Raw genomic sequence first — 12,015 nt, 5'->3', positions numbered from 1 at the left:
TAATATGCTATGGAATGAACAATGGGTTGCAGAAGACATCAAAGAGGAGACTAAAAAAATTTTAGAGGTGAATGAGAACACAGATACAACATATCGAAATCTCTGGGACACTATGAAAGCAGTTCTAAGAGGAAAGTTCATTGCATGGAGTTCATTCCTTAAAAGAAGAAAAAGTCAACAAATAAATGACTTAACATTACATATGAAAGCCCTAGAAAAAGAAAAACAAATCAGCAGCAGAAGACAGGAAATAATTAAAAACAAAGCTGAAATCAATGAAACTGAAACAAAAGAAACAATTGAAAACTTGACAAACAAAAAGTTGGTTCTTTGAAAAAAATAAATAACATTGACAGACCCTTAGTCATGCTAACGAACAGAAGGAAAGAGAAAACTCAAATTACTAATGTGATGAAAAAGGAAATATCACAGTGGACACTACAGAAATACAGAAGATAATTAGAAATATTTTTAAAACTTGTACTCCAATAAAATAGAAAATATCAAAGGCATTGACAAATTTCTAGAGTCATATGATTTGCCCAAATTGAATAAGGATGATATACACAAGTTAAACAGATAAATTTCAAGTGACAAAATAGAAGACACCAACAAAAGTCTACCAACCAAGAAAAGCCCTGGACTGGATGGATACACAGCCAATTTCTACAAGACCGTTAAAGAAGAACTAATACCAACATTCTTCAATTTATTTCAGGAAATACAAAAAGAAGCAGCATTTAAAAATTCATTCTTTGAGGCGAATATCACCCTGATTCCAAAACCAGGCAAAGACACATCAAAAAAGAAAACTTCAGACCAATATCTCTGATGAACATAGATGCAAAAATTCTCAATAAAATTTTGTATTCTGGCAAATCGAATACAAAAATACAAAAGTATATCAAAAAGAGTGCGCCATGATCAAGTGTGATTCATCCCAGGGATTCAAGTTGATTCTACATAGAGAAATCAGTAAATGTAATTCATCACATCAATAGACTTAAAGATAAGAATCACATGATCATCTACATAGACGCAGAAAAAGCATTTAACAAAATACAGCACCTCTTTATGTTCAAAACACTAGAAAAATTAAAGATAACAACAACATATCTCAACATCATAAAGGCTATCTATACTAAGCCCCAAGCCAACATCATTGTAAATGAAGAAATATTGAAAGCAATTGCTCTAAAAACAGGAACAAGACAGGTATGATGCCCTCTTTCACCACTTCTACTTAATATAATTCTTGAAACACTGGCCAGAGCAATTAGACAGATGAAAGAAATTAAAGGGATACACATAGGAAAAGAAAAACTCAAATTGGCACTATTTGCTGATGATATGATTCTATACCTGGAAGACCCTAAAAGTTCCACCAGAAAATTTCTAGAACTAGTAAATGAATTCAGCAAATTAGCAGGATATAAAATCAACTCCCATAAATCAAAGGTACTTCTGTATATCAGTGACAAATCCTCAGAAAGGGAAATGAGTAAAACTACCTCATTTACAATAGCCTTAAAAAAAATTTCTTAGGAATCAACCTATTGAAAGAGGTGAAAGATCTATATAATGAAAGTTACAGAATCCTAAACAAAGAAGTCAAAGAAGACCTTAGAAGATGGAAAGATCTACCTTGCTCTTAGATAGACAGAATTAATATTGTCAAAATGACCATACTTCTAAAAGTACTATACAGATTTAATGCAGTTCCAATCAAAATCCCAATGACATTCCTCATAGAAATAGAAAAAGCAATATGAAATTCATCTGGAAAAAATAGACCCAAAATAGCTAAAGCAATCCTTAGCAGGAAGAGTGAAACAGGTGGCATCACTATACTAGACCTTACTACAGAGCAATAGTAACAAAAACATGCAGCATGGTATTGACACCAAAACATACTTGTAGACCAATGATACAGGATAGAGGACACAGAAACTAACCCACAAAATTACAATTATCTTATATTAGACAAAGATGCCAAAAACATGCATTGGAGAAAAGATAGCCTCTTCAACAAATGGTGCTGGGAAAACTGGAAATCCATATGCAACAAATGAAATTAAACCTCTATCTCTCATGATACACAAAACTCAACTCAAAATGGATCAAGGACTTAGGAATAAAACCAGAGACCCTGCATCTAATAGAAGAAAAAGCAGGCCCAAATCTCTTCATGTGGGATTAGGCCCCAACTTCCTTAATAAGACTCCTGTGGTGCAAGAATTAAAATCAAGAATCAATAAATGGGATGGACTCAAACTAAAAAGTTTCTTCTCAGCAAAAGAAACAATCTGTGAGGTGAACAGAGAGCCTACATATTGAGAACAAATCTTTATCCCTCACACAGCAGATAGAGCACTAATCTCTAGGGTATATAAAGAACTCAAAAAGTTAAACATCAAAAAACAAATAACCCAATCAATAAATGGATGAAGGACCTGAACAGACACTTCTCAGAAGATGATATACAATCAATCAACAAATATATGAAAAAATGTTCATCATCTCTAGTAATTACAGAAATGTAAATCAAAACCACTCTAAGATTTCATCTCACTCCAGTCAGAATGGCAGCTATTATGAAGACAAATAACAATAAGTGTTGATGAGGATATGGGGTAAAAGGTACACTCATACACAGCTGGTGGGACTGAAAATTGGTGCAGTTAATATGAAAAGCAGTATGGAGATTTCTTGGAAAAAATGGGAATGGAACCACCATTTGACCCAGCTATGCCTCTCCTCGGTCTATACCCAAAGGAGTTCAAAACAGCATACTATAGGGACACAGCCACATCAATGTTTATAGCAGCACAATTCACAATAACTAAACTGTGGAACCAACCTAGATGCCCTTCAGGATGAACGGATAAAAAAAAAATGTGGCATACATACACAATGGAATATACTCAGCAATAAAAGAGAATAAAATCATGGCATTTGCAGGTAAATGGATGGAGTTAGAGAAGATAATGCTAAGTGAAGTCAGCCAACCCAAAAAACCAAATGCTGAATGTTTTCTCTGATATAAGGAGGCTGATTCATAGAGGGATAGGGAGAGGGAGCATGGGAGGAATAGACGAACTCTAGATAGGGTAGGAGAGTTGGAGGGGAAGTGAGGGGGCAGGGGGTTAGAAATGATGGTGGAATGTGATGATTATTTTTATCCAAAGTACATGTATGAAGACACAAATTGGTGTGAATATATTTTGTATACAACCAGAGATATGAAAATTTGTGCTCTATATGTGTAATAAGAATTGTAATGCATTCCTCTCTCATATATAAATTGATATATATATATTTTTCAGCAGTAAGGATGGGGAACTATTAACTAGAACTTATTTAATAACCACAGTTTCTGTCTCTCTACTAATTTAATGAAAAAAACCCTGCAATTTGGAGAGATAATTTATAATTTTTAAACAAGAAACATGTAGCCTCATTAGCTGTTGGCAACCATCTTGCTACCATGGGAGAAGCTTCCAGCCGGAAGATCAAGCCAACATGGGAAGAGGGTGCAGCCAAGCTGCAGAAAAGTGGAGCCAGAGCCCTGATCAAATCATGAAGCAAATTCACCTCTTTTTATATTGCCTGTCCATTGACAAAGTATTGTGGTAAAGATGTCTGTTTAGCCTCTGCTTCACTCTGGGGTCCTTCTGCCTAACTTCCCAAGAAGTCTTCATGGCTCTTTAAAAAATAAAACTATCAGTATGTCAGGCCATTTACTTGCTTCATTCCTTTTATAAATTGAAATATTTTCTCTTTATCAATTTTTGTTATCCCTTAACTCTTGTCTCCCCCTTGAGCTTAGTTGTATCCACAGTCCCAAACATGACAGATTTCCTAGAAGAAATATCCTGTTGGCCAAATGCAATGTTTACTTTAGGTATGTAAACACCAATGGTAAAAGTACAAATACATGTGGTATCTACTTTTAGTAACCCATACTACCATTCATACAGGTATTCTCCCACAAATTGTAAATCCATGAGGTAGTGTTGATAACAAGAATAAATACTTTCTATGTCTCATTTTCAATCAACAATAAATGTTGAAAATCCTGTAGCTAATTTCTGCCAGCTAACTGCTTTTGTTTTAATCAAACATGTGGAACATGAGTTCCTGAAGAATGATTATTAGTTGACTATAAATAACTGAAAGACAAATGTCCATTGGAAGCTCAAAGAGAATTAGCTTGTCAACTAATGTGACAGAGAAGAAATAAAATGATAATTCTTTCCTTCTTCTTAGTACAGAGGCACAGACATGGAATAATTTATCAATGTTTTAGAATAGGAGAATGCATTTTTTTAAAGAAATTAGGCAATAAAGTCATGCATCATTTTGGGAGAAAAGTAGACTCAGAATCACACCATCTAGCAGAATTACTACAAGTAAGAAATTCGAATGATTTCAAAAGGAAACACATGGTGTACAGCATAACTACCATGAATCCTGCTGTCTGAGACAGACACAAGAATCTAAAATTTTGATTCTGGCAACACTTGTATGACTTTCCATTATAGCAAAGTTACTGAAGCAGAAATCTGGACTGCCATTTTGCAAAAAAAAGGATAATTTCAAAAACATGGGCATCTTGAGAATGAGGACATGCCGACATCAGGTTCTTTATCTCTTGTCTATTATTGTGAGATTTCTCAATTCACAAAAGCAAAACAAAATACTAGGTTCGCATTGACTGAAATGAAAAAAAAAAGAATATCCTATCTGGTATGTCAGATTAGACATTGAGGAAAATGTAAATTAAAACAGCTTGGGGAGAAATTTTGCTGTTCTGTAAATATATATAGCAGGTTTAAAAAGGAAAGTGGTAAAAGATTAAATGAAGCTTATAACGTTAAGAACAGCTGACATGACTTGTCCAAAAATGTCTATAGAATTTGTGTGCTGTGAGTTTTATAGCTTATTACTAAAAATATTACAGTTTCTTACATTAATTAAATAATGAGCATTTAAGTTTACATTCATTGCAAATTTTTTGTTACATGTGTGTTTAAAGCAAAACATATTTCATGAGAAAATCATAATCAAAAACCAAGATAATTTCAAATGTCAAACTAAATAAGCCATTTATTTAAAAATTTAAGGATATCATTTCTAAAGAAAGTCATATTTTAACTATAAGCTTACTGAATTTCTACTTTTATTTTTTATTGGTATTGGGAATTGAACTCAGGGGCACTCAATCACTGAACCACATCCCCAGCCCTATTTTGTATTTTATCTAGAAACAGGGTCTCATTGAGTTGCTTAGTGCCTCGCTTTTGCTGAGGCTGGCTTTGAACTTGTGATCCTCCTGCCTCAGTATTTGGAGTCACTTGGGATGACAGGCATGCACCACCACACCCGGCTGTGTTTTTATTATGGCAAGAGATAGGTTCAGGTCCCATGACTCATGACTGGATGATGACATAAATGATCACTGGTATTTCCTCAGATAATTCATAATCATCCCAAAAAGGAATTATAAAGAACTGTAGATAAAATGAAAGTTAAAGAAGAAGCAGGTGACTGAACTGACAGTGCTGACAGTGGTCATAGAGAGATGATGGATGTGGCCAAAGCCAGAGCATCAATAGGAAGGAGATAGAAGAAGTGGCTTCCAAGCTGGGACCCACCCACATGTGATGTGAGGAGATGTCATAAGTTGATTTCAGAAGTACATGAAATCATTTACTCTAAGAGAAACCTTCAGTGAGCTCCCACCCTTTCATTTGACAGACAGGACCAAGATGGACCCGGGGATCAGCTCAGAGTCATAAGATCTTTCCCTTTGTTTCTGACAGAAGAACATAATTCTTCTCATTACCACAAACACAAAATCTTTGGGGCCTTCACCCTGGAAAAGAAATGCAGGTTCTCTTTCCTTTTTTTAAATCATCAATTTGTCTTTTAAAATGCAGTTTCAAGTCTGTAATATAGAATATATGCTTTGGGGAAGCCCAAAATAACAGACTTTTTTTCTTATGACCTTCATTTTGGATCAGCCCACAGACCACCTGGTGAATTTTAGGATCCCAGAATGTTTGCATTTAAAAGGCCTTAGAGAGCATTTAGAAGCATGTCTCTGCTTAGAAATGGAAAGAGCTGTTTTTACTCACTGTCTTATATGCCAGAGTCTCACAGGAAGCTAAGTGACTACAGAGCAGGGTTTGGATCCAGCTCTCTTGAAAACTACTCTAATGCTGCATCGACTGTTCCCTGCTTCCTCTCTTGCTCTTAATTTCTTCCTTAGCAGTGATAGAGGGTGAGAGACATGGAGAAACCAAGTTTCCAAACTGACCTATAGAAATATTTGGTTTTGCTAATATATAAAGATTTCTATTGCCAACACAAAAGTCAATTACATGTAGAGTCAATTTAGGGATGTCATCATTCACATAGATAAATCATTAGTCCTGCCCGCTCATTTATAATTATGCATGGACTCTTTGAAATGATAAAAATCACTTATGGAAAGTGAGTTTTTTCATACATTCATTCATTCAGCAAATATATATTGAGAATGTGCTCTTAGAAACTGCTGGGTATCACATAAATACAGTTATCTCATCTTAGACAAAGGTGCCATAAACATCGGTGAAAAGATAGCCTCTTCAACAAATGGTGCTGGGAAAACTGGAAATCCCTAGGTAAGAAAATGAAATTAAACCCCTTTCACCCTACACAACTCTCAACTCAAAAGTGGATCAAGGACCTAGGCATTAGAACAGAGAACCTGTGCCTAATAGAAGAAAAAGTAAGCCCAAATCTCTATCTTGTCAGTGTAGGAACTGAATTTTTCAAAAAGACCCTAAAGTAAAATCAAGAATCAATAAATTGGATGGTATCAAAATAAAAAGCTTCTTCACAGCAAAGGATACAAACAAGAATGTGAAGAGAAAACCTACAGAATGGGAGAAAATCTTTGCCACCTGTACCTCAGGTAGAACATTAATCTCCTATATAAAGAACTCAAAAAACTTAACACCAAAAAATGTAAATAACCCAATCAATAAATGGGCTAAGGAACTGAGTAGACACTTCACTGAAGAATAAATATGATCAGTCAACAAATATATATATAAAAAAATGTTTAACATCTCTAGCAATTAGAGAAACACAAATTAAAAAATTATTAAGAGATTTCATCTCACTCAATCAGAATGACAATTATCAAGAATACAAGTAACAGTAAATGTTGGTGAGGATGTCAGGGGAAAGGTTCACTCATACATTACTAGTGGGACCACAAATTGGTGCAACCACTCTGAAAAGCATTATGCAGATTCCTTGGAAAACTTGGAATGGAATCACCATTTGACCCAGTTATCCCACTCCTCAGCTTATACCCTAAGGATTTAAAATCAGCATACTACAGTGACACTTCTACATCAATGTTTATAACAGTTCAATTCACAGTAGTTAAGCTATGGAACCAACCTAGGTACCCTTCAACAGACAAATGGATTTTTAAAATGTGGTATATATAAACAATGGAATATTACTCAGCCATAAGTAAGAATGAAATCGTGGCATTTGCAGGTAAATGGATGGAACTGGAGACTATCATGCTAAGTGAAATAATCCAGTCCCCCAAAACAAATGGCCAAATGTTCTCTATGATATGTGTGTGCTAACACACAATAAGGAGCGGGGAGGAGAATAGAAGTTCATTGGATTAAATAGAGGGGAATAAAGGAAGGGGGGCAGGTATGGGAACAGAAAGACAGTTGAGTGAATCGGACAAAACTTGTTCCAATGTTCATATATAAACACTCAGCCACTGCAATTCCTCATCATGTGCAACCACAAGAATGGGAAGTTATACCTCATGTATGCATGATATGTCAAAATACATTCTACTGTCATGTATATCTAAAAAGAACAAATGAAATAAATAAAATAAAGTTCACAAGGGAAAAAAAAAAGAAACTGCCGAGTATGAGGAGAAAAAAGACAAAACATAAGCCCTTTCTCTAAGGGGCTTATAGATCAGCGGGAAATAAAAACAGACACCCAAATTTAAGTACACTCACGTTATGGTTGCCATGCTGCAACTGCCGTACAAGATACGCAACTCAGCACAGGGCTTCAGTGTATGGATCAACTCGCTCTGTGTGGGGAATGGGAGCCTCACTTCTGGCAATTCTTACTAATTACTCAACAACTCTGAGCTTCAATTTCCTCGTTTTTAAACAGGAGACAAATATTAGTCTCTATGGCAGAGTATGTTATGAGGATTAAGTAACATGTAACATTACATTAGTGCTCAATCAATGTTAGCCATTATGGTTGCTGTAGTTAATTTCCATAGTAGAAACCCCTAAAGAGACAAATGTTTATTTGACTTATAAGGGTACAAAGAGACTCCATGGGAAAACGCTACTCTAGCTGAGTCATGAAAATGAACTAAGTGTCTGAGAGGTAATTGTGGGGAGAAATAGATTCTGGGCTGTGAAGGGAAAGAGAGAAATGGAAGACGGAGACCAGGCAGAGATACACAGGAGAATTTATTTGTCAGAGCTGACAAATAAAGGCCATCTCTCTATAGGAGAGAGAGAAAACAGGCTTGAGTTCTGGGACTTTTATGGGGGAGGCTCAGGAACCAGAGCCCGCCGAGTCCCAATGCAGGTGGTTAAAGGTTGGGTTGGTATGAGGGAGTGGTGAGCCTTTCTCAGAAACGTCCTTGGGTGGAAAAGCAAAACTTTTTCCTTAAAATGGTGGCTGTCACTTAAGATGGCCATCCAGATGCAAGCAAAGACCTTTTAGGCTGGAGGAGCTATACCTGAGTATAGTGCTAGAAGCAGGAGAACCTGACACATAGGAGAATCTTCCAGCCATTTGGAGTGTTCAGATGCAATCCTGGTAGCCTTGCGCACCAGACCTAGGCAGGGACCAGAATGGTATAATGGGAAGCTAATTCTATTCATTCTATCCTAGTCCCTATGCCCTGGGGCAACCACTCTTATGCCTGGGCCTTGGATTTTTTATTAGAGGGAATTAAGGATATAAAACTATATGATCTCCATTGTCCTTTCTAGCTTGAAAGTTCTGTGGTTTTACTTTAGGAACTAATCTGGTCAAGACAGAAGCTTTAGCTTATATTCTTGCAAAACTGATGAATGTTATTAGTTGGGAATTCATGAAAGAAAGATGTCAGTGCTACATGGAAGTCTCTGTGGGGAGGTGGGGAGTATGAGAAAAGGTGGTTCAAACTCCTGAGCAGAAACAGAATTAAAAGGCTAGCTCATCTGTAGGCAAAGTGAACACTACCTGGTACGTGTATGGCATTAGTATGTAATGTGTATGGTATTAAATGAGAAAGTGCAAGGATTAGTATGACTCATCTATGTCACACTACTGTATTTCAAACTTGGGAACATGTTCAGTTGCTATTGGGATGTGTTGAAAAGCTTCTGTTTTAATCATTAAATAATTTTTAAGAGGATGCTAAAAGGTCCATTTTGCTGAGAGCCATAGCCAAGTAGGAATGACGTATGGCATTTTTGGTTGAAAGGTGACACCAGCAAGCCATTGAGATGATAATGATTATGTTAAGATGGAGTGGGCCCCAGCAGTCTAGCTGGATAGTCACTGTTGGGAGCCACTCTGGACAGGAGCTATGTACACACCTTAAATCCTGAGTAAAGAGGTACTGAACAGGTATTGCATCCACTGCAATATGTTTGGACCTAACCTCCACTTTAATAAGAGAGGTGCAGCTCCAGGAGTGGGTGTTATCCGATGGGTTGGATTACACCCACTTGTTTGTTGTAACCCTACCCCTTGCCTCATTTGAATGGCTTCTCCCCAATAAAACTTGGGTTCGAGGCATCCTCCCTCTCTTTCTTGCCTGCCTTGCCCCCTTGTGGGAGCTGTGGCTGAGGAGCGGTTACTGAGCCCCAAAAGGTACTTTCTGTATCTCTGTCTTTATTTAGTCAGCCAAAATTCACTTGGAGTGACCCTGACCACTTAGTCGTCAGTCCTGACAAGTCAATTCTAGATTATTAAAGAATTGACTGGAGACCTGAATGACCAGTGCTTGTCAACATTGTTGAGATGGTGGGCTTCTGGCTTCTTTTCCATTCTAGCCTTTAGGGATACTGTTTGTTCATTTAAATCTATTGAAGACCTGAGAGAACTTAGGAATTGCATAGAAAAAGTTAAATAACATAATTACTGAGACATTAACATTAAATTTATTCTCTGAATATATCTATGGGTAGATGAAAAAGTGTAGGTGACTCAGGGCTAAAAAAGATTCCAACTCATATGTTCTCAGAAGTAATCTAAGGATTTGGGCAAGTTATCAGCATCCCTCTGTTGGACACACAGAAAGATGAACACTGTTTTGCAAATATTCCTAGAAATAAAAAACAAAACCAGAAGCCTTTAGCTCACCCTAATTATGCGTTTGTGAATATGTCATTCTTCTGAACTGGTGAGCATAGGAAGCCTGTGGTTTAGTGTACTGGAGTGGATTGTGCTGCCCAAATTATATAGAGACTTTACCACTACCTTTTCCTTGTCTTGTATATGATTTCATCCAAGCAATCCTCATTATTTAAAAGAGAATACAAGTCAACAAATAAGTCCTTTTCTCTCTGACATTCTCAATGTTAGGTCAGTAGCATTTTTCTTTTTCTTTTTTTATTTTGTAACAGTGGTCCCTTCACCTTCTGAATATAGCCTTCAGTTCTCTAATGTTTTTTTCTCTGCTTCTCCCCTCTCCGCTTCCCTAACAAGATTAGGAAGACAGTGTTATCTTTTTTCCCCCTAATTAATTGACCTTGAATACACCCACTACAGGAAGGAGATGCCCGCTGAGGATCTGGGAAGTGAATATTTCCCAAATTAACAAGTGAATCCTAACATGCCATCAGGATCCCCTACAGAGCACACCTGGACCCCGAAGAGTTCCTTTAACACCTCCCCCTCCCAGTTCTCCTGATGGTCAGAGTCACAGCCTTTGGGACAGGAGTCTCCTGTGTTTCTTCTTTGCTAGCAAAGCAATAAACCTTCTTTTTCCTTGTTCTCAAAACCGTGTCCTCATTATTAAATTGGCATTGTGGACAGGACTGATCTATCAGTTACAATTTGAAGATCCTTTTTCTCACATTTGTTTTAATAATCCAAGAGTTATTGTAACTGTTTTGATCTATTTTTTAATTCCATTTTTAAAGAAATCTATATGTGGTTGGAAGTTTGGGGAACTGTTTATAATTCTGGCTGTATCTAAACCCTAAACCAAAAATTGTGTGGAGTTTGTGCTTCAAAGTTGTTATAGCTTACATATTTAGTTTTCCACAATATCTCATACACTGAAATTCAGAAACTACAGAATCAAATCTTGCCTTGATTTGCTTTGAACATCTTTTAGATGCTTCAAGGTTTGTAAAGTACATTACATGCTGGGCTATGTACTAGATGAGGTAAGAAGATGTCACAAGCAAGACAGGGACAAAGCCAGAGCCTCCCACAGTGACCAGCCCTGCCAGATGTAATGTTCCAGGACAGTCATTGTAAGGCTGGCCTCAGAGATTTCTGAAGTGAAGGTTCCAGAAAGAAGGGAGGAGGTGGGCCCCATGCAGGACCTACATAATTTGCAAACATTTTGTTTAGTCTTCATACTAACCTTGACTGACTTATAAATTGGGAATCTGACTGTCAAGAGGTTAAGTAACTTGCCTAAGGCCAAAGAGCTAAGAGGTGACAATAACAATATTAAAATCTGCTATAATTTCAGGGTCAGGAGAAAGGCCTTATTTGGAGTACAATTTTATTGCCCAGCTGATGGATTGATGGATGACATTTTGTTGCTAAAATTAAATTAATTTGTGCAGTGGTTTTTCAAATACATTCTTGGGAAAACTATCATATTCAAGTTTTAGTCAGTGGCTGTGAATTTTTTAAGTCGATGTATTAAAATGGAGTTCTAATTTGAGTGATGCATATGTAACATACCAATACAATGAAAGTATTCATTAAAGTTCT

The sequence above is a fragment of the Marmota monax genome, unplaced genomic scaffold (assembly GCF_021218885.2).
Source record: "Marmota monax isolate L192 unplaced genomic scaffold, Marmota_monax_Labrador192_F-V1.1 WCK01_AAM20220418_F8-fsc00006, whole genome shotgun sequence".
NCBI lineage: Eukaryota > Metazoa > Chordata > Mammalia > Rodentia > Sciuridae > Marmota > Marmota monax.
The sequence above is the reverse complement of the archived record's forward strand: the minus strand, read 5'-3'. Positions refer to the sequence as shown.